The sequence below is a fragment of the Eupeodes corollae genome, chromosome 3, assembly GCF_945859685.1.
Source record: "Eupeodes corollae chromosome 3, idEupCoro1.1, whole genome shotgun sequence".
NCBI lineage: Eukaryota > Metazoa > Arthropoda > Insecta > Diptera > Syrphidae > Eupeodes > Eupeodes corollae.
In genome coordinates this window covers 7,220,391-7,247,499 of record NC_079149.1, presented here as the reverse complement: position 1 = coordinate 7,247,499, position 27,109 = coordinate 7,220,391, and the positions used below count along the sequence as shown (strand labels likewise).

Below are 27,109 nucleotides of genomic sequence, written 5' to 3'. Positions count from 1 at the left end.
ATTCGAACCCACGACCTCTGGATTCGTCTGCAGACGCCACTTTTTTTTTTTTTTTTTTTTTTTTTTTTTTTAAATTCATTTTTATTTATTCAATCCTTAACCTATCTTAAAGCTAGACAAAAATTCATAAAACTAGCCTAATTATCCATAACTTACAACTAACTTAATGGTCCCATACGGACACTCTAAGCTAAACTATAACACTAATTACTAATGCCTTTCGGCCTTAAGATCTATTTTACTTCAATTTAAATTTTATTTGTTTTGTTTTTATTAGAAAATTTTGAAAAAACTAATATCAATAACCTTTCTTGTTTATTTTTACTTACAAACTACTTAAAATAAAGTCCTTAAATAAAACTTAAAAACTAACTTAAACTACCTATTCTACCTATAAACTACTTAAAACTAGAACAACCACAGCAGCAAATCTAACTATCTAACATTTTTGTTTTTCATATTTCGTTGTCTTTTTTTTTTTTTTTTATTTTTATTTATTTTTTTTTTTTAATGTTTTGTAATGTTTTTTTTTTTTTTTTTTTTATTTTTTTGTTTTTTTTTTTTTTTTTTAATTTTTTTTTTTTCGTGCCACCATGCCTATTCTACTTAAAACTAAACCCTAAAACTATAAAACAAGTATGTAAGCCGGCCAAGGCTTAAAACCCCATCCCGACTACCCAATATCAAGTGCCGATTGAAGCCACCAAAACTGGTTCTCCTGCTTCACCCTATCAGTTCGGTCCCGTTCGGACACAGCCCTACTGAACCGAAGGAGCTCTGCTCCGCCTTGTACCATGACGTCCCGATTGTACAGGAGTCGCCTATCCACGGTTCTTCGTCTGACGTGGTAGATTAACGGAACTGCCAATCTATCCTGTATCAGACCGCATCTATCTAAAAAGAGGAATGCCTCTGGGGGAATGAAGCCGCTCAAGCGTGCACTCTCAAAATACTCGTCGTTCGGATAGAACGCCCCGAAAATTAAATTGTTGGTCGAAGACATAGCTCTTGCAATGTGACCTCGAACGAGTTTTATCACGAAATTGTCAATTCTGTTGATTCGAGCCCCGTTGTACAGGACCTCGTTGGAACGCCACCTCCACTGAGCTACCGATGTGTTTAACAAAGTTGTGGCAATTTGCCAACTTTAGATTGACTAACACACTTTTTGAACTTGTTTTACTTGAAAATAAAATAAAATTAATCACTTCTTCACTGGTTGGAAGTCAAATAACGACTGTAGAGAACATCAATAATTATTGACGGAAGGTCCTGTACTTCTAGAAAAAAAGAAAACTTGAGTCCAAAAGAAGTGAATGTTATTGTTCTAATTTGTCGATTTGAAAATTTTGATATTTCCTGACTTTCAAGGTCCCTAGACTCTGAATCAAGTATTTTTAGAGATATGTATGTCTGTGTGATAGTGTGTAAGTTCGTTTGTACATTTATATGGTCGTACATTTGTCACCTCGAACTTTTTATGAACAAATACGACGAAGAATAACGTTTTTGACATCTGGTTTAATTTTGGGAAAAAACGAATAAATGATTTTTTTAGAAAAAATGAAAACTTAAAGAAATAACTACTAAAAGTTCATAAAAATAAAAATAAAAGACATTGCCATCAAATTTACCTAATCTTATAAGACCTTACTTAACCTTCATTAACATTTTTAGAAAAATAAGAATCTACAAAAATTACTACGCCGAATTGGTAAAAACTGATGTTCGGTTCCAATATTTCGAGAATAGATGAAGGTATTGACTTCAAAATTTTTCTATGCAAAATTGTGTTATAAAAGTAAAATGATGCTAAACTTGGTATAGATTGGTTTTCGACTAAAAATGTCGAGAACAAAAATAGATTTTGAAATCAAACTTATTTTATCATATGCAAAATATTTGTACTAACTTTCTGGTATTTTTTTTATTTAACCGACAACTTTTTTACAAGACACGAACACGAAAAAACTGATAACAAATGGTTCTGGACTCAAGTATTATAAGAACAAAAAATGTTGTTCTTAAAATTCCGCAAAATATTGTAGGAAATTAATATTTTGTTAACGTTTTAGAAAAATCGATAGACGGGTACGGATGGCAAGTTAACAGTGCTGGTCGAATGCCAGGCTGTCATTTCAAAAATTGATACAAAATTTAGATTGATCTTCTCAGTGCTATTTAAAGGCTTTTGACTCTTCAATCCCTTAAAATTTTCTCATTTTTTCGAGAAAGTATACAATTCCTCAGATTAGCCCACCCAAGATTAAAGGAATACCATTAAGCTTTTCCGACCAAGATAAATATTTAGGCCTCATTTTAGACAAAAAACTAAATTGGAAGGCAAATATTGATGAAAAAGTAAAAAAGGCTACTGCAGCGCTTTTTACTTGTAAAAATGCCATAGGATTAAAATCGGGCTTCTCCCCAAAAATAACCCACTGGCTACACACTTCGGTAACCAGACCGATACTCATTTATGGAGCTGTCGTATGATGGACCGCACTGGACAAGATGGTAAATCTAAATAAGCTCATCAAAGTCCAGCGGTCAGAAGGTATGTGCATCACAGGAGCACTTCGCTCAATACCAACCGCAGCACTGGAAGTGCTTTTAAACCTAACACCTCTTGACATCTTCTCCAAAATGGTGGCAGCCAACTCATGTGTAAGGCTTAGAGCCACCTCTCAATGGACCAGTAACAATACTGGACATACTACTATTCTAGACAGTTTCAGATCTATCCCAGATCGCTTAGACTATACCACCCCAAAAATGGTATTCGGTAAAAGCTTCAAGATCCTCTTGGGAAGAAGAGATACCCCTGGAAGACGATGCGGTACACTTCTATACAGACGGTTCAAAGACCGATCACGGAGTTGGAAGTGGTATCTTTTCGGAACAACTGAATCTCAGTCTATCTTCCCAATCAATGTAGTGTATTCCAGGCAGAAGTAATGGCGATTAAAGTAGCACTATCCTGGCTCAAGGAAAACGTTATATCTTGCAAAGATATACGAATCTTCTCGGACAGCCAAGCCGCTCTTAAATCTCTCGCGTCTGTCTGCACAAACTCTCAAATAGTCAACGATTGCCGATCATCTCTGAATGAGATGACGGAACAGTTTAACATTCACCTCATTTGGGTGCCGGGCCACAGTGACATTCCGGGAAATTGCAAAGCCGATGAGCTCGGCAATAACGGAACACATAGAAACACCACTTGCTACATGCAAATATCTTCTCAAACATTATCTTCTAGAATCAACAAATGCCAGATGGTCACAAAGTAACACCTGCCTAGCAACAAAGCAAATATGGCCAAGCATAGACTTAAAACGGTCAAAAGGCTTGATATCCCTGAGCAGACAAAGAATAAGCTCTACAATTGGTGTAATAACAGGACACTACCTCATAGGAAGACATGCTCTAAGGCTAGGGGTCTACACAAATGACTTCTGTAGAAGCTGCATAGACGAAGAGGAAGAGGAAACAGTCCAACACCTTTTATGTACATGTTCAGCAGTCTTTATTAGAAGGAATAACTTTCTCGGTAATCCCTTCTTCGATAATGCCAGTAAACTGGCAACGATTGACACAAAATGTTTCTCGAACTTCATTAAAAGTACAAAATAGTTGGTTTAAGTTCATTACTCTCCCTAGACCCTTGAGGTCTAGGTGAGTCAATGATATCTTTAGAGCCACTACAACCTTCCCTTCTCATTTTAACAAAAAAACTGCAATTTTTTTTTTAAAGCCACCTTCTTAAATTTGGTACAAAGTATTTTAATGGGTTTTTATAACTAATTAAAATTGATTATTGTAATAAAGAAACGATTCAAATTTTGTATTCAAAAACGACTTCGGAAGCGAAGTAAAGCCCAAATTTCTGAAAACTGTTTCTGGATTTTTTTTCGAAAATTTGGTAGTCAATATGGTCATTTAATTGGTGATCTTTAAAAAAATCCACCAACTATTACTGTCAAATTCACAATGCTAATTTTTTTTGATACCGGAAAAATGGAAAATTTGAGTTCTTACACTGCGATAACAGTTTTTAAGCTTTGTTTAACTTTGGATTTCTTAAGGGTTTGGAGAAGAAATGTTATTACTTTTTTATAACGATCACTGTTATAGAACCGTTTCTTCAATTTAAGAAGCTAACTAACGGTTTTAGTGTTTTAAATTTTTTTTTTGTGTATAACAACTTTGATTTTTTTTCTATTTTTTAATATAAAAATGATGACACACAATTTAAGAACCGTTAAGTCTGGTACTTAAAAAAGATTTAAATATTTTTTTAAAGATTATTCACAAAACGGACACTTAATTTTTTGTTAGTTTTAAAAAATTTATATCAATTCTGAGTTTTTAACATTTTAATCAATTGGTTCATTTTCAAAATCTTTATCAACCATGACGGAATTGATTTTTGCAGATAAAGAATTTTTATTTTAAGAGAAGAAGTATTTTTATAGCTTTGGCATCCTTGTCAAACTTATCCGTTTTTGCAGAATGACAATGGAGAATGCACGCTGATGTCCCAAAAGGTTTTAGACAAGGCGATGCACTGTCACGGGACTTCTTCAAAATCGTTCTGGAAAGAATTGTGCAAAACTCAACCGTCAACACTCGAGGTACAATCTTCCAAAGGTTCATCCAATTCCTCGGATACGCACATGATATTGACATAATAGGAAGATCAAAGCGTGATGTCATTGAAGCGTCTTTGAGCATTGCGACGAAAGCGAAGAAGAGCTGTAGCCTGAACCCTGTCAAAGAAAGATGAGAGAGTCTTAGGAGGCTTCGAGAGAAAAATTCTTCAGGTGATTTTTGGTTCCCTCGGCATATAGATATAACGTCTAAAAAGATATTACGGCTAACTGTAAGGACTGTACAGCGGCACTGACCTAGTTAACAGAATTAATTAGCTGGGTAGAGAAGAGTGAATGGACATCAACGCTTCAGTACGGAAGGTCTTCGAATCAAATCCCGAGGGACGTAGTAGAGAAAGGCCGCTACTCGGGTGGAGCATGCAGATGGGAGAAGACCTCAACCAACTTGGAGTGCGAAACTGGCGACAGCTAGCTAGGAACCGAGCTGGCTGGAGACGCATGTTGGTTGAGGCCCAGGTCCGCACCGCACTGTAGCCCCACCTTAAGAATGTAATTAAGTAAGTAGTTAGAGAAGATTTTGATTTTAGAATAGATTGTGAATTTCAAAATTTTTAGAAAACTGCTTACTAGTAAAATACAAAGCTCTTGAGAGAATAAGTTGCTTAAAGTTTGGCTCCAATAATTATTTCTATGGCTTTTTAGCCTGCCTGAATTGCAGAATACCTATTTTAATGTCAAGTAAATTCGTAGAAAAAGTAAACTTCTTGGGTAAAATTTGTTTCGAACTCGGTCTTCTACGGAAATTGACAGCTCACGTCACACACGCTTATAGCACACGAAATGTACATTAAACTCTGTTTTGGTTGATAGTTTATTCCTGTTTAAGTACTACGTCAAATTTAACAATTTCACTCGTAATTATTCACTCAGGCGTATACGTACTTAATTTACAGACTTTTTTAACAATTTCTGTTTCAGTTTTTATTCCTTTAGGCTAATTTATTTATACCACAACCCACACAAAAAAAGCTGAGCAATATTAACCACTTCAGCAACTTGGAACTATTTAAGTTTGGTATTTAAAATTAGAATTATTTGTGTCTTTTGACCATTTCGCATCTCCGGAGTGTATGGATCAGTTTTAAACTGCCCGGCTAGCTCAGTCGGTAGAGCATGAGACTCTTAATCTCAGGGTCGTGGGTTCGAGCCCCACGTTGGGCGACTACATTTTTTCTCAGCTAACAATTTACAAACAATTCTTACACTATCTCTTAAAATAGCGTTTTTACTTCAAGTTTTCTAAATAACTAAAATAAGAGGCACGAAAAAAATGTGTATACGTGTCTTACATAGAAAGCTTATAGAAAATGTATCGTACTTGATTACTTCAAATTTGAATATTTTAAATGTATAGAAATTTCATTCTAAATAAATAGAAATTCTATATAACCTCTCAAAAGTTTATCTACCTTATGCTTTTTCGTAAAAAATTTAAAAAAATGAATATTGAAAAAGCTGATGAAAACAATTGTTTCCTATATAAGAACCTGTTTCGTCACATCACAAGATGGACATCAATCAAAAGATTAAAATGTTACCTCAAAGGATCAATTCAAGTTGACCATTGTGGGTCATTTAACCACAACATAAAGTTCAATAGAGCAAAACCATAAACTATACTCAGAGTAGGTACAGAACACATATGTATGTATGTATGTATGAAGTTGTGGTGTGCATTATAATCAATTGTAATCCTCTTATGAGAAGTGCATTCTACAAAATCCACTTTTCTTTGTACTCTATGCACATTACACACATCATAAACACTCAAAAAGACACAAATTCAAAGCTAAATGGTCGAAAGGTAAAGTTAAGGTAAGGTAGACCTTACCTATTTATCATATATATTTAATTCCTTTTGTGCTCTTTTGGCTTATTCTATGAACAATTTTTATCAAAGAAATCCTTTGAAAAAGTTTAAGTTGTTCAAAAACTGCTCAAAACTTACGTTTTTAAAGTTTTTTAAAGTATTCGCATATGAAGGAAAAAGAAGCAGTAGTTACATTGAGTGTTTTTTTAAGAGTATGAGAACTTTGAAGAACAGAGGATGTTTCTCTTTGAGACATAGAACTTTGAATTGGAATAAACTAAGAGTGTTTTTATATGACCACCTCGATGACTTTTCCCAACATCAACAACAACAGACTTATCGGCGTAGACTGGCGACTTTCCATTTAATGATTTAAAGATTTAATGGTGATCTGTTAATGGCTTGAGAATTGTTTTCGCTCTATACACGTCGAAGGTTATCGACTAAACTATTTAACCAGAAATGAGCTTCATGCTTAAACACCGTAAAAAAGACCAAGTGCTCTATGAACTTCCTGAACAGATGTATTTTTCAAAGTAAGTTTCCACATAATTTGAATACGGTTTTTAACGTTAAACGATTCATGATAATTTTCCAAACCTTATTCAATACAACAACAATCTTGGAAACTTCTCATGCAGCTAACAAAAAAACACCCTTTACGTAAAGACGAAAACTTTCTTTTCCAAATAAATAATTGTCTGGAATGTCTCTTTAAGAAGAAGAAACAAAAAGTAAAAAAAAAAAGAACGCCAAAACTATAATCGTTACGTAAAAATCGCTTCCAAACGATTTAAGGGCTCTGTTTACTCCCCATAAACATCGAAACTATTTCTTCTTCAAGTTTTGTCGTCTTTTTCAAACCTCATCATCCTTAAATCACATTTTCAAGATACGTACAAAATTTATATATCTAAACATATAACAATTCTAAGTGTATTGCTTTGAAATGTGTATCCTGAAGTTGTTGTTGCCGTCGTCCTTGTCGTCTTCTTAAGTCGACGACGACGCAGGATAATGGACGGGCCACCAGCAAAACAAAAATAAAAAAAAAAAAACAACAAGGACTATAAAGCAATTCGGTCGATAATGGCTCTTAAGATCATCACAAGGATATCGTATCATAAGTGTGACAGGGGCATTAAATTTGTTGTCAATGGGCGGTATGCTTTTCGTTTTCGTCTCGCCTCCTAATTCTCTACCTCCTTCGATTTCGAATCATCCGCCCAACATTTCTTCATTTCATCCATCTAATGTTTCAGCATCAGAATTGACGCTCGTACAAAGATGGAATGAATGATGAGGACACTTGAACATGAACATATCCTTACAAAAACACGTACCTCCCAAAATTGGGGATGTGGGTAGGTAAGTCATTGGAAAAAATGTATTTCTTTCGCTCCCAGGATTATGTCAATGTTTAAGGTTGGTAGAGTAAGTGTACCTATCATCGACTTTTAAAAAATGAAAATGCTAAAATTCGAATCGAATTGAAAAAGAAAACGAAATTTTCGAGAGTGTTGAGTTTGGGTTGAAATGAAAAAATAATGAAAACAAAACAAGAAACTTTAATAGAAAAAATTGATTTTCTAAGCTCAGGAACTACATATTGGATGCGAGAACGAGGAGCCAAAAACGATGCCATTTGATTGGTGCAGTAATTGAAGCCTGTCTTTGACAGAAAAAACAGAGAACTGGATCGAGGAATAGGAATAGGTATAGAAGCAGATATCCTGCACGTAGACATTTGAATTGCTCTTTTTTGTGAATCGCGTTGCGTGCCGATATATAATCGAAAATCGACATCTGTCATACGATGGACTTCATTCGAAAATTTATTGTTCCTTTGTTTGGAAAATAAGTCTTGCTGTTCTTTTTTAACTTACGAGATTTGCTACATTTTATTAATGTTTATTCACATGGAAATATATATTTTGAACATTGATTTAATTTAAAAACGACATTTCGAATCCAATGTCAGATATTGGCTAGAATTTATTTCTTTTAACAAATGTTGTATTTATAAACAAGTCGAAACCATGAATTAACAACGACATTTTTGTTTAACAACAAGACTTGACAACTTTGAACATTGACTGTGAAAGTATCTTTAAACCTAAGGTACGAAATAAACCTCAATTTTAACTTTGTGAGAGAAACGAATTGGAAGATATTAAGTAATTATTTGGAGATATTATGAAAAGCCTTTTATTTTAGAATTTCATTATTTTACAATAAAACGTTTTTTATACATGCCTTATATTTTGAATTTCATTTTTAATTTTCAGGCAGACCCAGTTTTAGTATTCGGTCCGATTTGTAAAATTAAATATTTTAACATTTCTTGACGATTCATCGTTCCAATTAAGTAAATGCATGGTTTTCAAATAAGTAGTGCATTTGGGATGTTTTTGTAAAAAATAGTTGTCAACTCAATTCATCAAAAAAAGTTAAGCTTGATTTCAATTTCTATTTTATTCGCGACATTTTTTTATTAATATTAGCAGCACTTTTCAAGTTTAAATTTCTTATATAAAAAAAACTATTTGGATTTTTATAAAAATCATTATCTTGAGTTAGTAACTAAATTTTGCATAGAATGAAATAATTTTGAATTCAAAACCATTATCTATTCTCGAGATATTTGAAACGAATAACAGGTTTTATCAATAATGTTAATTTTTTGGATTCTTTTTTTTTTAATAAATTACCCTTGAATTTTTCTGAAAAAATTAATAAATGTTAAAAACAATATTGTTTAAAAGATAAAATTAGTTTTTAAGGCAATATTTTTTTTATCAATATTAGTAGTAGTTATCAACTTTTAGTAGTGTTTTCTTGTTACCTTTTTTATTTTATTGTAAAAAGTCGTTACTTCGAATTTTCTCATAATTTTAGCAAATGTTTTCAGTTTTATCGTTTAAATAAGTATGGATCTTAAAATTATTTTTTGGCTGAAAATATTCGAGGTGGTAAATATATTTTATAATTTATTTTCATTTATAAAAAGAACTTGCTCGCTCGTATATCCAAAAGTTCTGTTCAAAAAATGTTTGCTGTATTTTAAGATTTAAAAATGTGGCCTGGAAAATAATTCATTAAAATTCCAATTTATTAAACAAGAAAACCTTCATTTAATAATTTGTTTTAAAAAATCGTTAGGGCGGTATTTTTGAAATTATTTTGTCTATGTATAATTTTTTAATTTGAGTTAAAAAATGATTTTAGTATGAAGTTATTAAAAGCTTATTATTTTTTAATATCTCTTTAAACATCCAAAAAATAATTGATGCCATTTTTGATCATTAAAATATATTACGAAGGCAGTAAAGAGGCTTGAGCATTACAAAATTATCAAAATCGGCTCATAAGTTCTTGAGAAAACTTAAGAATAAAATAACGGTTCAATAGCGGGTACTCTTCTGGAGCCAAACAAAAATTTATTTTTCTTATTGAAAAAATTAAAAAAAAAAATGTTAGAAACAATTTAAAAAAATGTATCGGTTGATTTTTGAGAAAATTCGAATTTTCAATTTTTGACCAACAAATTTAAATAGGAACTACTGTTATATTTAGTCTTAAAAAATGAAAGAAAAAACCTTACCGGCTTAAGACTTTAATTATTACTTGCCATATCAAAATCAAAATCAAATGGGGTGGCGCAACAGTCCGTTGTGAACCAGGGCCTAGTGACTTACAACTCTCAACCATTCCTGTGTGCGAGTACTGTTGTCAGGAATGGAAGGGACCTACAATTTAAGGCCGAATCCGAACGGCTATTTTGAGAAAGCACTTTTTCATGACAAGAATTACTCTTGAAGGATTTGTCAATTCCTCGCAAGAGGCAGTACCCGCGAAAATTATTTTTTTTTTTAAATTAAGCTGGCACAGGCAGGGATTGAACCCAAGACCCCTTGCATGACAGTCCAACGCACTTTTTTTTTTTTTTTTTTTCAAATTCATTTTTATTTAATTCAATCTTAAACCTATCTTAAAGCTAGACAAAAATTCATAAAACTAGCCTAATTATCCATAACTTACAACTAACTTAATGGTCCTATACGGACACTCTAAGCTAAACTATAACACTAATTACTAATGCCTTTCGGCCTTAAGATCTATTTTACTTCAATTTAAATTTTATTTGTTTTGTTTTTATTAGAAAATTTTGAAAAAACTAATATCAATAACCTTTTTTATTTATTTTTACTTACAAACTACTTAAAATTAGGTCCTTAAATAAAACTTAAAAACTAACTTAAACTACCTATTCTACCTATAAACTACTTAAAACTAGAACAACCACAGCAGCAAATCTAACTATCTAACATTTTTGTTTTTCATATTTCGTTGTCTTTTTTTTTTTTTTTTTTTATTTTTATTTCTTTTTTTTTTTTAATGTTTTGTAATGTTTTTTTTTTTTTTTTTTTTTTTTATTTTTTTTGTTTTTTTGTTTTTTTTTTTTTTTAAATTTTTTTTTTTCGTGCCACCATGCCTATTCTACTTAAAACTAAACCCTAAAACTATAAAACAAGTATGTAAGCCGGCCAAGGCTTAAAACCCCATCCCGACTACCCACTATCAAGTGCCGATTGAAGCCACCAAAACTGGTTCTCCTGCTTCACCCTATCAGTTCGGTCCCGTTCGGACACAGCCCTACTGAACCGAAGGAGCTCTGCTCCGCCTTGTGCCATGACGTCCCGATTGTACAGGAGTCGCCTATCCACGGTTCTTCGTCTGACGTGGTAGATTAACGGAACTGCCAATCTATCCTGTATCAGACCGCATCTATCTAAAAAGAGGAATGCCTCTGGAGGAATGAAGCCGCTCAAGCGTGCACTCTCAAAATACTCGTCGTTCGGATAGAACGCCCCGAAAATTAAATTGTTGGTCGAAGACATAGCTCTTGCAATGTGACCTCGAACGAGTTTTATCACGAAATTGTCAATTCTGTTGATTCGAGCCCCGTTGTATAGGACCTCGTTTGAATAGTAATGCACATAAGAAGATTCGGCTGTTCGATATAAGCCGGTACAGCGTCGTAAACACTGCCGCTCGAACACCCGAAACTTCTCCATCTGGGAAGGGGCAACGCTGAACCACACAGGACAACCATAAACGATCATTGGCCGTATGAGGGCCATGTAGCAAATTACCTTCACTCTGGGGTCAAGCCGACTGCTAAAAAACAGTCGTTTCGTCAGAGCGAAGGCTCCTCTGGCCCTGGTCAGAGCAGCATTTATATGTCTGTCGAAATATAAATACTGATCTAACCAGATACCGAGGTACTTCACTACACTTTTGCTCGCCAATGGCTGCCCGTGAAGATCAACGATGACCATCTTGCGCCAATTCTTACACGTATCCCTCGTGGCCCCAGCCAACGGAGTCCGGAACAGAATTGTCTCTGACTTCTGGACATTTATTTTCAGTTTCCAGTCGTCGCAATATCGCTGAATCTTGTCGAAATCACGCTGCAAGAGAATTCTAATAACCTCAACCTTTCGGGCCGTTCTGTACGCAATTAGATCGTCGGCGTACGCAATTGCCTTTGTAAGACTACCTATCAGATCGCTGGTGTAAATGCTGAAGAGAATCGGCGAATTCACCGCTCCCTGTTGAAGACCATTTTTAATTGAGAATGTTGTGGTAGAAGTTACATTGCCACTTTTGACAACAAACTTTCTACCGTTAAGCATATCATAAAGTATGTACAACAATGGCTTGCTTATGCCAAGCCTGCTCAGTTTTAGGTAAAGACCCTCTAACCATACGGTGTCAAAGGCCTTTTCCAAATCAACCAGAACAGCACCTGTGCATTGTTGTTTTGATTTATTCCATTGGATATCAGAAACGAGTTTAGACGCAGCATGAATTGTGTCATGACCCGCCTTGAACCCGAACTGTTTATCCGGAATTATTTTGTTGTCCGCAGCCCACTTAGTCAGAGCCCTATTAATGATCTTTTCGAAAACTTTGCTGATGCTCGGAAGAAGACTTATCGACCGAAGATTTGACGGGTTGGAGTTGTCCTTTCCCTTTTTCGGGAGAGGATGAACCACAGCGGTCTTCCAATGCGCTGGATAATATGCATTATTCAGTGCATTATTAAAGAGCGTGGTGTATATGTCAATTGCTTCCATCGGTAAATGTCTTAGTACAACGTTGGATATACCATCGAAACCTGCTGACTTTTTGTTTTTTATTGAATTGAAGATGAGCTGAAGCTCAACCTTCGTCACTAACAAAGGACTTGGTCCCGTTTGCTCGGCGATTATGGCATTTGCCAAGGAATCGTCATTGAACCGCATGAAACCGCGGTTCTCAGATCGCCATTGTGTCATATCATTTCGAAGGTAAAAGTGATTAAGTAGGGCTCTGTTTTCCAGGTCGTGGTTGGGGCGAATGCTAACATTCACCTTGTACACTTGCTGGAAAGCAGCTCCCACCGCCTCCACTTTTTCTTTCGGATCTTCAATTATATAAAAGTCATCGTCAAAGATGGCTTCTTCTGGATCTATTTGCGCTGTCATGAGTACGTCTCTGTTTTCTTCGGTTCTTTGGAGTTTAAGACACGGAAGGTCATTATCGTTTTTTTTCCTGAATATCTTGTTGATTTTGGGGAACATACTAGGGTCACTCGAATTAACTGACCGGATCTTGCGGTCCCAATACTTGTTAATTGATAGCCTGTAGTTCTCCTTAATCAACAGATTGACATTTTTTATTGACGATTTCAGTGTCCTAACCTCCAAGTCGCGTGGGTCTGTAAGTCGTCTGTGCAAGTTTTTGAGTCTTGTCAGTAAGCCACTTTTGTGCCTACGTAGTGCGTCAATTGTCGCGTTTCTGTAAGCGTCCATTTGGTCCCGTTCTTTGTACTTTGGGATTGTCCGTTCCATCGTTCGTTTTATTGTTTCGTCCATCTGTTGTAAGTGTTGGTCGATTTCTGTATTTGTCAGGTTTCTGTTGTTTGGTGGGGCTATGTCACTCGAACGAAGTTCTCTCGCTAGGGCATTGGTGAAACGAGGCCACCGCATCTTACTGTAATTGTAAGAATGCGTTGGAACGTATTCCTCCAACTCCACGCGTTCGTTCGGAATCTGCATTACAGCAGCCAGTCCGCAGTGATCACTGTCGTACTCGACTGTCTGTAAGCAGTTTCGCGGGTGATTACCCACTTTGTCTGTAACTGTCAGTCTGGTGTCGTAAAGCAAAAGGTCCAGAAAGGAGCCGCTTCTTGGATACGATGGCCTTTCAGTAGCCAGCAGGTCGACGCCATACTCAACGCTGTAAAGATTCATCAAATTAAAGAGATGATTACCTCTGGGATTACTATGTTGATTTCCCCAATCTTCATGTTTTGCGTTCAAATCACCGGCCAAGATGAAATAGTTTTCTTCCAAGCTCAGTTTAAGTTCCCTAAAAACAATCTCGAGTTCTGAAGCAAAGTAAGTAACCTGCGGAGCTCCAGCCGCATAAGCCGCAATCATATACATCCGCTTCCCTTGAGAGAGAGAGATGCATACAACGCAAACTTCTAGCGTCTTGAGCTTTCGCAATTCATTGTTGTATATGACTTTATAATTAATGCCTTTTCGTATAAAGAGAGCGACACCGCCCCCTTGAGTGGAATCGGGCCGGTCTCTTCTTACGATATTGTAATTTTTATGAGTCAATTTGTGTTTGTGGTTTAGCTTAGTTTCGCTAGCCATAAACACATCGGGACTGTAGTCTTTCAACAATTGGAACATATTGGCTCTTCGTTCAATCCTTATCAGTGAATTTACATTCACAGCTAGGACTTTAAGGCGCGTCTCCGGCAGCGCGCCCATTATGGTCTAAATTGCGCCAGGCCAGGCAACAAAGAGTAGAGATGATCTACCCTTTTGCCTTGCTCCTTTATCTGACTTTGCAGCCCTGTTAGTTGACCTTGAATGCTCAACAACAAGGCTACAATGTCAGGCTGCACCTCTGGTGCCTTAGGCACAGGGGCCTTGGGGGCAACCGTTGGTAGAGCCTGTCTCGTATTCCCATTCCCTGACACCATTTGGGCGTAAGAGAATTTGGGATCCACGAATTTTTGTGTTGGAGCCTGTCGAACTGTTCGACTTTTTTCGGCTTTTTGACTGGCCTGTTTTTGCTTCATTTCCTGGACCTTAGGGCAACCCCTATAGTTAGCCGGGTGCCCTTGGTTTCCACAAAGGACACACTTGAGCAGGGTCAAATCCTCAACCCGCTCATTCCCCAGCTTGCACTCTCCTTCTTTGTGGGTTTCTCCGCACCTCACACAACGCAACTGCATATTGCAGTTGGCATTGGCATGGCCAAACCTCTGGCACTTCGTACATTGTAGAATGTCGTCGTGCCTTTTTAATGTCTCCCAGCGTACAGCTTGATTGTCGAGAGATACGATTCTGTCGACACTATTCAAACTGCTTTGGGGCGATAATGTTACGAGGAACATTGGCAGCCTATAACCCCCTCGTCTTGACTTCACCGTAGTGAAAGGCTTGACCCCGATAAAATCGAGATCGTCACTGGCTTTTTGGCGGAGCTCAGCTAAGAGCTCCTCCGGTTCCGTGCAGGAACTTATGCCCTTCAGAAGGACCGTCTTAAACTTTTCACTTTTTGGCGTGTAGCTGAAGAACTCAGCTGTGGCCTCTTTTAGCAACCCTTTTACTAACTTGTATTCGGCCAGTGAGAAGCACTGGACCGAATAATTCTTTTCTTTTTCGCTTAAGAGTTTAATTAAAAAATTGCCCTTAGTGGCCGACTTACATACCTGTTTTATGTCGTCCAGGTCAACTCTATGGGTCCTAATTGGTGGTATTTTTTCTTTCTTGGCCTGTGGTTGTTTCTGGTGTTGCTGCTGCTGTTGCTGTTTCTGTTGCTGCTTCTGTTGCTGTTGTTGACTTTGCTGCTGTTGATGTTGCTGCTGCTGCTTCTGCTGTTCTTGTTGCCTTGTTTGTAGCTGTTGTCTGGCCTTAGCCGAAGTCGATGGGCCCTCGGACATTGGACCTGTCACTGCAGATGACATTTTTTTAGTTTGCTCCGCTCCTGTGTTTTTGGGAGCGGGCTTGGCTTGTGGCTGTTTTTGCTGCTGTAGTTGTTGTTGCTGTTGTTTTTGCTGCTGTTGCATTATTTGCTGCTGTTGTTTTTGGGCTGCCTCTTGCTTTCGGCGCGCCTCTTGTTTCAGCTTTAGCTGACTGAGGAGGGGCTCAATTTCCTCCTTGAGCTTATTTAGGCTTTGCTCGAACTGGCTGATGGCTGCCTGTTTGTCTTGCAGGGCCTGCACCAGTTCTCTTTCATCTTGGAGGTCCGCCGCTACCTCCAAAGCCTTGTTTGTCTGCGGGACTGGCTCTGGCTCCGATTGGATTAAATCCTTATTTGGAGACCTGAAGAGCCCCTCTCCACCTTCTGACATATATTCAGTTTTCTCAGACTCGGCGTAGTCTGAGAATTCACTGTCCGTGGTGATTCCTTCCCTCTTCTCCATTTTTTTTTTTTGTTGGCCTGCCGTTTAGCCGAATTGGTCCTCTTTACCTTATTTGGACTTTGTTTCGTCAGCTTTCTTTTGTAGGTCTTTGACTGGTCAGATGCCTGACCTGATGTTGTTGCGGTTTTTTGCGGTACCGCTGCTGGCACCACCGCAACATCGCCTGATGTATTGGCAGAGGTATCTTTCGATACCCCTGCTCTTTTCTCTTTCATCATTTGCCTTTTTTCCCAATTTATAAAATCGGCAATTTCCCGATTATGAAAAAAAGCTTCCAAATTTTTCACTGACTCGCTCTGGGACTCGAACCCACGACCCCTGGGCTTGTCTGCGGACGCCACCTCCACTGGGCTACCGTTTAGTTGATGAAATTGCGGCTTAATGCCTTCTTAAAAGGAAAACCCCACAAATGCACTTTATAAATTTTTTTAATTTTAAATTAACTAGCAATCACTTTTAACACTTGTTATCTCTCTGGAAGTCAAAGAACGACTGAGTCCAACGCACTAACCATCATGCCACGGGTACTACTTGCCATATAGATAATTCCTATACACTCGTCGTCCTTTAATTAAGACACCAAGTATAGTTTATTTGCAATTGTTCATAACAAGAAAACGGAATACTTATATAGTGCCGTATATCTTTGTCCAACTCATCTTTTTTTATGTACAAATATCAAGTTCTTGTTAAAAGTCGTTATAAGTTTTTGAATAAGTTCCAGAATTTGATGCTTTGTCTGATTCCATCCAAAGAATTGTTTCGTCCTATACTCGCACTGAAATCGTTGTTACGGGCGATTTCAATGTACACAATTCTTCATGGCTTCAACATTCGGGCCATTCAACACCAGATGGAGTGTGTGCTGAGATCTTCGCTAAATTAAACCACCTAACTCAGCTGGTCAACGAGCCCACTCGGATATCGGATGTGGTAGGTAGAGCAGAAAACACTCTTGACTTCTTTCTTACCTCTGTCCCTCGTAAGTACACTATTAGTGTTCTATCTCCTCTAGGCACATCTGACCATTGTGTCATATCAGCAAATTTCTCGTGTAAAAACTCTCAAGATAAAGATAGAGCTCCCAATAGAACCGTTAGGCAATACGCGCTGATACGCGGAATTAGAACTTTCATCACGAATAGGGTTAAAAGCAACAGACCTAAGAAAAACGCATGGTTCGATGCGAGCTGTAAAGAGGTTATTAGGGTTAAGAAGGTAAGTTTACGTTGTTTTAAAGCCAAACCAACTGAGGAAAACCGGAATAAGTTCAAGCAAGCTAGGAAGGCCTGCAACGCAATTTGCAATTTTTACATGACCAAAAATTACGGCAAAAAATGCTGCAATGTTCCAAAGGCAGTCAAAATTTTTGGTCATTTGTAAAAAATATAAGAAATTCTTCTTCTTCCTCGGTTCCATTTGTTAGCTCTTTAGAGAAAGCAAATTTATTTGCTAGGCAGTTCCGCGCCAATTCAACGCTGCCAGTGAGTGTTATGACTTCGCCTGTACTTGAGCGAGTTAGTGATTCTATGGGACCAATCTTTTTTCTCACTCGTACTGTGGCAAGAGTCCTAAGAGATCTAAACACACATAAATCCACTGGTCCGGATGGTATCCCCGCTATTGTTCTGAAGAGGTGTTTTTTAACGCTGGCAAAACCACTGCGCAAGCTTTTTCATCTTTTCTACTCCTCAGGTCTCGTTCCGAGCGGATGGAAAACGGCATTTGTCCAGCCTATTCCCAAAAAAAGCGAACCTTCCTCAAGGTCTAATTATCGACCGATTGCATTTACGTCCCTTCTTTCCAAGGTCATGGAAACGATGATTAAATATCAGCTCAAGAAATATCTTGAGGAACGGAAGCTTTTTAATGATCGTATGTCTTTCGTAGCTCTAGGTCCACTTTTGATTTGCTTTCGGTTTTCATGAATCCCTCCTTCATTGGATTAGTAATTACTTTTCGAATCGTCCAATACAAGTTGTATTGGATGGATTCAAGTCTGAAAACCACAAAATGAATGCTGGTTGGCCCCAGGGCTCTGTTTTATCTCCAACACTCTTTCTAATTTTTATTAATGATCCCCTGTCTGCAACATCTAATCCAATACATTGTTTCGCTGACGATAGTACTCTCAGCTTTTCATATTCGTTTTCAGATTCACACCCCTCTACTTCGGATGTGGAACTGCAAAAACAAAATATGATAAGCTCATTACATTCCGACCTAAACAGCATTGTACAATAGGGAATAGGAAACCACGTGGTATTTAATGCTTCGAAAACGCAATGCTGTCTTGTATCGTTAAAGCGAAATATACCCCTCCCCCTTGCCATTATCCATAAATGGCACTTGCATCGAGGAAACTGAACATCCCGATATTCTTGGTATGTGTATCAACAACCACCTTTTGTGGAACGATCACATACGCGATGTCGCAAAAAATGCTGCAAGATGTTTGGGTTTTCTAATTCGATGCAAGAAGTTTTTCTCTCCCTCTGATATGGCTGTTATTTACAAGACTTATATACGTCAAAAGCTTGAGTATAACTCCCATATTTGGGCTGGTGCTCCTGCAACTTACTTAAGCCTCTTGAATAGTATTGAACGTAGAGCATTTAGATTGATTTTGATATTACCTTCATAAGATCATTTACGTCACATGAACATCGTCGAAATTTTTCTTGTCTCACCCTCTTTTGCCGTTATTTTAATGGTTTATGCTCTAGAGAAATAGCCAGTTACATTCCTTCCCTTAAACAGTTCAACCTTAATACTCGCGCTTCTAGGAATGCTCATCAATATACCCTCGAGCCCATCTTCGGTCGTACTGTCAAGTACAGAGATTCGTTCTTTAGCCGTACTATGCGAATGTGGAATGCCTTGCCACATGCTGTCTTTTGCAGCTATTGCAATATTATGTAGACCTATTAAGCTGGGCGCCATATTCTCCAGATTTGAATATTATCGAAAATGTTTGGGGATGTTTGAAAAGTCAAGTTTATGAATCAGGACAAAAATATTCGAGTGTGAATTTACTGAAGACATCAAATTAGCTTGGAGCTAGATTTCGCTTAAGTATTTGGCTAGTTTGTTTACACCTTTTTAAAATACGGATGTTTGAAGTTTTGGAAGAGAAAGGTTGCTCAACACACTACCTAAAATTTTTTTGTATAAAAAGTACTATAGTTATCTACAATTAAAGTTATTTTTGTTATAAAAAGAGGCAGACGTCTCTTGAATGTGTTTTTCATTAAAATGTCATATTCAAGTGGCAAAAATTGTCGACACCTTATTTTGCTGGTTTTTGGTTGATGATACTTTGTTAACACTTAAAGCCTTAAGATTTAAACTTTCTCTTGATCAAATAAGAAGAATTTAATTAAGTTTAATTCAAACTAAGAATAACACTTGCTAACCGCTGTTTATTTGGGTTTGTCGCTATATAAGACCCTCATCATCCCCGTCCCGCTATACGGTCCAGAAGCATGGACTATGAAAAAAGCGGATGAAATCACTTCTGGTCGTTTAGAGAGAAAATTTCTTCGTGTGATCTACGGTCTCGTATGCATCGAAGGGGAGTGGAGGAGAAGATGGAGCGACGAGCTGTACGGGCTGCACAGCGACGTAGACTTAGCCAGAACGGTAAAATTCTAACGAGTAAGATGGCTGGGTCACGTAGAGCGCATAGAAACCAATGATCCGTCCCGGAAAGTCTTAGAATCCAAACCCACAGAACAACGCAGTAGAGGAAGGTCGCGGATCAGGTGGCGCGCACAAGTAGAAAGTGACTTGGAGCGCGAAACTGGAGACTCTAGCTAGGGACCGAGCTAGATGGAAAAGTTTGTTTAATAAGTTTAGTTTACAATAAAAAAAAAAAAATTAGCATGCTTGGTTTGGGAGCAATGGAGGTTTAAACAAACAGATTCAAGGGGTGGCCTATTCAAGTGGCGAGGAGTGTATGTCGCAAGTAAAAATTAACTTCTCAATGTTTTTGAAAATACTTTCTGCATCTTCCCATATTATTTTCTGTAAAACCAAATTTGTTTGAAGTCAATATTTCAGGTAATTCCTTAGATTTAGACAACGAAAATTGGTATTTCGAAAAATCACAAAAAAAGATTCATTAACTTTAAGTATTTTGCTTTTTCTATATATGAAGATTTTGTATATGTATATAATTAAAGACATTTTTGTCTATGAACATCATTCATATGTTTTGTGAATTTTGATCTAAAGCGAAACTTATGTACCTCCTTGACGTTTTCGAAACATATACATAATCTTTAATTTGTATGCCATACGAAAATGTTAAATCAAATGTGAAATTAAAGCTTTTCAATTACTATGTTCATTGAATTTCAAGTCTTAATAAATTGACAGATATACCAAATTGGATACCATAAATCCTAATATGTTGTTGACTTTCAACTTCAACATAAACTCCATTAAAGATCTGATTCTCGACCTTCAAATCGCCAAGGACAATGATACTTAGAACTTGTCTGTTGAAACAAAGACAGATGGGTTATAATTTAAAAGCAATCCATTAATTTCATTTCAATGATTATTATTTTTATTTTTTTCTGTACAAACAAAAGGAGGGCAAAGAAAAACAAAGAAAAGAAAAAGTTAGTCCTTCAATTTTTATTTTATATTTTTCTGTTCTTCGATTTTTCAAGAATATGTCCATAATAGAAGCAAAATCGACTAAAAGCATAATAAATGTGTCGCCTATAAAGTTGAAACATTATGATTACAAATTAAATATTCATCACTTTTGGGATGATAGGTTTTTTGTGTATCCACTTTATATGAGTGAAGAAGTTTTCTTTTTTTTAATAATATTATTTATTTTCATTTTTTGTTGACATTGAACAAACAAAAAATGAAGAAAATGCAAGAAAAAATCAACTTTTTACAAACGACGGGTCCTTATTTTTATTTATAACATTAATATACGCTTAATGTGACATGCACAAGGATATTTTCCTTCAAAAAAAAAGATATATATGAGGCTTCATAAAATGTCATTGGTTGGTAGAGTATTATATATTTGGTAGCTTATGGTGATATTCACAGGGCGAAAAAAGTCCTTAATTTTTCATTTTGTAGAGACATTTTGAAGGTTTTATTTGTTGTTGTTATATGAGTGTTCCTTAAAAATACAAAGGGAATCTTAAATAACAGTTTAGAGGCAGTTAACAGTTAATATAGAAGATATGAACGTATGTCGGTAAAAATGTTTATATGGCCTGCACTAAATTACTCTCGTTGGATTTCGTCAGCAAAATTTATACACGAGAAGACTTTTGAATACGTTTAGAAGCTTTAAATTTTATTCCCAAAGACAAACAACGAGTTTATAGGTCCTTAATAATATTTTTCCTTCTTTTGTCAAGAGATTGTTTTTATGTTTTTATGTTTTGAGTACAAAAAGAATATTCTTTACCTACTGTCATATTTTTTTAGTGCCGAGGCTATCTTATCAAAGTTAATGGAGCTGGCTTTGGTAATGTCCCTATAGAAGTTTAAAAAGCATGAATGAAGTATCATCATCAGGCTTACTTATTTTATAATAAAACACAAGAAATAAGATAAAAACAAAAAAAAACTTTATTTTGTAAAATAAAGTGTGATTGAGTACAAAAGGAAAAATATCCATTTGAAAGTTATCGCATAACCACGAGAACGTGTTTGAGTCATTGAACTCAATTCTCAATGATTCGGTCATAATTTATGAAGGAAACATTAGTCGGTATATCTCGAAGAATGTGTATTCTGAGTTGGATTTTTGTGACTTAGACCAATGATTTGAAAAAAGAGGGACATCTGTCAATAGAAACAATTTTTGTTGACACGTTATTTGAATTGAATTTTTTAACAAACATTATATTGTTGTCATACGTTCGGAATATTCTAATCTTAATGCCAAATCTCAAAACCCATCAGTATAGTTTTGAAGACAAAATTCATTAAAATTTGTCACCTCGAATATCTTACGAACAAAAAATTATATTACTTTCACAATATTGTTATGCAACGAGAAATAAGTTTTTGTTAATAAACTGGTAAAATTTTTAAAAATCAAAGCAACGTTTTTTTTTTTACATAAAATAAAAACCTAAAAAGCTTGCAGAAAATTGATTTCCGACTAAAAATGTCATGAACAAAAAAAAAATATTGATATCAAACTTATTTTTTAAAACTCAAAATCAGCAGACAAGCACGTGGAAAGTTATCAGTGTCGGTCGAATTCCAGCTCCTTTTTTAATTTTTGCATCAGGCTCCAAGCTTGATTTTTTGGTGATCGGATTTTAGTTCGGGGATTGTTTTTTTTTTAATTTCATTGCATCTTGAGTCGGATTCGGGCTCTTAACTAGCGCACTTTAATGACCAAACTGTATTATACAGAATGTTGATCATAAATTGCTCTGAAAAACAGTATTTTGACCCGTTCCATGCGTTCAACGAAAAATATGAGATTTATTGGAACTCATATCAAATCATTTTTAAATAAAGTTCATTATTTTTAAATCAAAAAGAAAAAACCACTTTCGTCGATTTGTATTTTTTTATTTAAACAAATAAAATTTGAAATTGGAATTGATTTCTGACACATGATTTCAAAATGGTTGATTAATTTCAGGACACAAAAAACATAAGAGAATATTACACTTTACATCAAAGCCAGCGCCACCGCCGCCGCCGTGCCGCTTCATTACATCGCCATCGTATTGAAAAAAAAAGGTTAAAAGTGTCATTTGTGTGAAATTTATTGCCAAATATTATTCAAGGACATTTGTTTTATCTTATCATCATGAACATATGTACATGTTTTGAAAAGAAATGTATCTCTCTTCTTTTTGTTGAATTTAATAGACTCGAACCGACATTCATACGTTGATCTCAAAAAATGAAGAGAAATTGAAAGCTTAACTCAATTCATTAATATTATTACTTTTTTGTATCACGAAAAAGAGGTGTAAGATATTGGTTTTAAAAAGTCACGTTTTGTCAACATTGAAAAAGAAGTATGGTTTAAGTTACAAAATAATGAATTCCTTCCTTTTTTTATATTTATTTTTATTTTGGGAATAATGTTTTTGTTTATTGATACTTTTAAAAAGTAAAACCACTGTCGAAAATGACTAAATCAATATGAAAAATTGATGACAAAAAAGATTTTGACTTAAGTGAAAATTTGTTAAAAAGCCATGATACTTTGGTAGAATTGAAGTCAAGAGTTTCGCAATCATAAAAAACAAATATATAATCCCATAGGAAGTTATTGTAATGGTTCCGGTGTGTCAAATTGAAAATTTTGACATTTTTCGAAATTTCAAGGTCCCTAAAGTCGAATTAAAAGATTGTTAGAAAGATATCTGTTCGTGAATGTGTACGTACGTTCGTAAGTCTGTACGTTCGCACCGTTTTTTCGTTGTCCATAGCTCAACCACCAGAAGAGAAAAAGGCAGAAAGATGCAGAAAATCCTCTCAAGAAAATCGCGTGGGCGGTTTTTGACCATAGCAGTTTAAAAAAAGGTGAACATTTTGGTTAACCCTACATATCTTACGAACCCAAAACGCTAGAGACTTGAATAAGATTGTATATAATATATTGTACCATGATACCAAACCAGTATATTTTTTTTTGAAAAAAATCCAGTTACTAGTTTTTTTTTAAATTATAAAACAAATTTGTCACCTCAAAAACGTTGAGAATACGAAATGATTTTATCTCCAAAACAATTTTGTACAACGAAAAATAACGTTTTAAACATCTCGTAAATCTAAGAAAAATCGAATTGACAGTTTTTTTTTTATCAAAAATAAAAACCTGAGAAAAACTATACTCAAAATTGGTAAAAATTGAATTTTGGCTCAAATACCTTTTCAAATATTTGAGATTATGGCTTTCAACTAATTTTTTCTTATAAAAATATTGTTTTCAAAGTTCCGAATTTTTTTTTAGAAAAATCGAATTGACAGATTTTTTACAAAAAATAAAAACCTAAACAAAAAAATTAATAAAACTTGGTAAAAATTGATTTTCGACTCGAATATCTTTTTAAAACTTTGAGATATCGGCTTTACCTAAACTTCTTTTTCTTTTTAAAAAATATTGTTGTCATTACTCAGTAAAATTTTGAGGAAAATTTATTTTATTAGAAAAATAAACCTGACAAAAAAACGATATCCAAACTTGGTAAGAATTTACTTAAGACTCAAAAATGTTTAAAAATTTAAAATATTGTCTTCAAACTTGTTTTATTTCACAGAAAATATTGTTTTCGATATTTACAATTTTCTTAATTAAAATCCAACAGTCCTTTTTTTATAAAAATATAAAATCTACAAAAAATAGTACGCAAATTTGATTAAAATTGTTGTTCGATTCTTGAATGAGAGTTTTCCATCCACTTTCTTCATTTAATAGAAGTAAGGTCATACAATTCGTTTTTAAGTGCTTCTAAATTATCAATACTTAGTGGCAACCGATAGTAATATTCTGATGTAAAATCAAACCAGTTTTTAAAAGGAGAGCTATCAAAATAATCTTTTTCTGAATGTTATTATTAGGTCTCAGACTTTAACAATATCGTCTGCCTTAGCTTTGAGGGTTTTTAAGTAAAATGTAAAAGCGTAATTTGGTGTATTAGAAGCTGCTGAAAATACGTTTGAAAAAGTACCGTTGGACTAATTCGATTACTTCTAATTCCTTGTATTTATAAACTTCATTAGCATATAAGAGAGAACTTTTGATAGTTGTCGCAAATACTTTAAATTTAGTCGACGCGTCTATAGAGATACTTTTGAAGAAATTTGACTACATACAATTATTGATAGCTGCTTTTGCTACCTTCACTTTGCCTTTAAAATGGGCTCCAAGATTTATGTTATGTGTTATAGTAACTTTGAGGTAGTCAAGGACTTCGTCTACCTAGGCTCCGCTGTAAACGCAGAAAACAACAGTAGCACTAAGATCAAACGCAGAATAACTCTTGCTTACCGCTGTTTCTTTGGACTAAGAAAGCAATTGAGTGGTAAAGTCCTCTCTCGAGGGACCAAAGTGTTGCTATATAAGACCGTTATCAAACCCGTCCTGCTATACGGTGCAGAAGCATGGACTATGACAAAAGCGGATGAAAGCACCTTGGGTCGGTTCGAGAGAAAAGTTCTTCGTGTGATCTATGGTCCCGTATGCATCGAAGGAGAGTGGAGGAGAAGATGGAACGACGAGCTGTACAGCGACGTAGACTTAGCCAGAAGGGTAAAAGTCCAACGACTAAGATGGCTGGGTCACGTAGAGCGCATGGAAACCAATGCTCCGGCCCGGAAAGTCTTCGAATCCACATCCACAGGTGCCGCGCACAAGTGGAAGATGAAACTGGAGACATCTAGGTAGGGACCGAGCTAGATGGAGAAGTTTGTTGGGTAAGGCCCTAGTTCACACAGGACTCTAGCGCCAAATTAAACAAGTAAGTAAGTTATAGTAAATCTTAGGTATTTGTAATCAGTCACTACTTCTATGTATGAGCCGTCAAGGTGCTAGTTGCGATTAGTCCTGTTACTGCGGTTTTGAGAACTAAAAACTATTATCTTTGACTTTAAAATATTAATTTTAAGGTCCCAAGTATCGAAAATATTGCTTTAATTTGTTAATCTAGAGCTGCAAAATCTCTGGATTATCAGTTAGAATAACAAGGTCGTCTGCATATAAAAGCACCTTGATAAGTACATCTCCAAAAATAACACCACTTTGAATTTGATCTTCAATGCCAAAAAATCAAGTGACTCAAAATGCAACCCTATGAAACTCCCGTTTCAGATTTAAATTTATTTTCATACTAATTTTTACTACTACACTTTTATTTGATATTAGTTGTTCATATATTCTTATGAACTTTGTAGACAATCCGTTGTCTGTACGTTTGAAAAGTAGTAATCTTCTGTTTATAGTGTCAAAGGCGTCTTTGAAATCTACAAAAATGCATAGATTCTTTTTTTTTATCAATAAAACGTCTAGCAACACACATTAGAGTAAAAATTTGTTATATTGTAGAAAGATTTGCTCGGAACCCAGGAAAAAAGCCTTAGGTACAGTAATTGAGTGAAAATTTTCCGCAGAGAGCTGAGAAAAGAGATTCCCTGTAGTTTGCCAGTAGGTTAGGACCTCTTTTTTAAAATCACAGAAATGTATAAAATACATAAACAGCTTTTTAAATAAAAGTAAAATTTGTTTTAGAAATTGTGAGCTGGCATTTTTGTAGAACTCGATCGGTATGCGATCTAAACTCGGAGTCTTATTATCGTTCTTTTTTTTTAAAGCCACTATTAGCTCTAGCATTGAAAATTGGGAATCTTACTCATCAATATAAGTGAATTTTTTATAGAATTTTAAAACTTATGTTCATTTGACCACGGTCTGCTGTGAAAAGTGTTTTGAAGTAAGTAAGTAGCCATTGTGTCCACATCAATAGCAGAGACCGTTGACTTATTATTTCGACCAGCTGGAATGCGTACATTTTACCAAAATGATCTAGAAACATTGCAATGTATGAGATTCAACGCCATGTTATTTTTTTAGATATTGTTGTTTTTTGTGGTTACACAATCTTCTGTACGAATTATTTGCTTGAAGATATACTGACTTGGGAGCCAAATTATTGTTTTTTCTAAAGATTTAAAGTAACGCGAAAGATTTTTTTCCGCTTCTCCTACATTCTTCGTCAAACCAACAAGATTTATAGTTATTTGCCCTATTACGAGAACTAATGACAGCTGATATTTTATTGGTGTCAAAAATTAAATCCTTTGAGACATTCACTGTGTTTTAAACCAGACTTGAAGGACTGATTCTGTGTTAAAGTAGATTTCTTCTATAAATATCGGATTTTGTATCAATCCAGCTTTTTGCATCCGTTTTCAATTTGCTGTCGGAAATCGCATTCAGGGGTCCTAAATTAGCAAGAGACACATATAGGAAGATGCGATGAATAGGTAGCAATAATCACCTCGAAATCATTGACAATTTCGAGCCAGTCACTTTTAGCTAAGAAGTAGTCAATTACAGAACAACCCTGAGTAGAAATGAATGTAAGACTGCCAGTGAGATCACTTTTAAAT

At 35.4% G+C, this 27,109-nt stretch overlaps 1 protein-coding gene and 1 non-coding gene across 2 annotated transcripts in view; one reads left to right on the top strand and one right to left on the bottom strand.

Moving 5' to 3' along the window:
• LOC129952958 (protein N-terminal glutamine amidohydrolase) overlaps positions 1-27,109 on the bottom strand; it is a 265,831-nt gene that overhangs the window by 138,547 nt on the left and 100,175 nt on the right. The window lies entirely within an intron of this gene.
• On the top strand, positions 5,765-5,837 carry Trnak-cuu (transfer RNA lysine (anticodon CUU)). Its single transcript has one exon. It is a non-coding gene; the product is annotated as a tRNA-Lys (tRNA).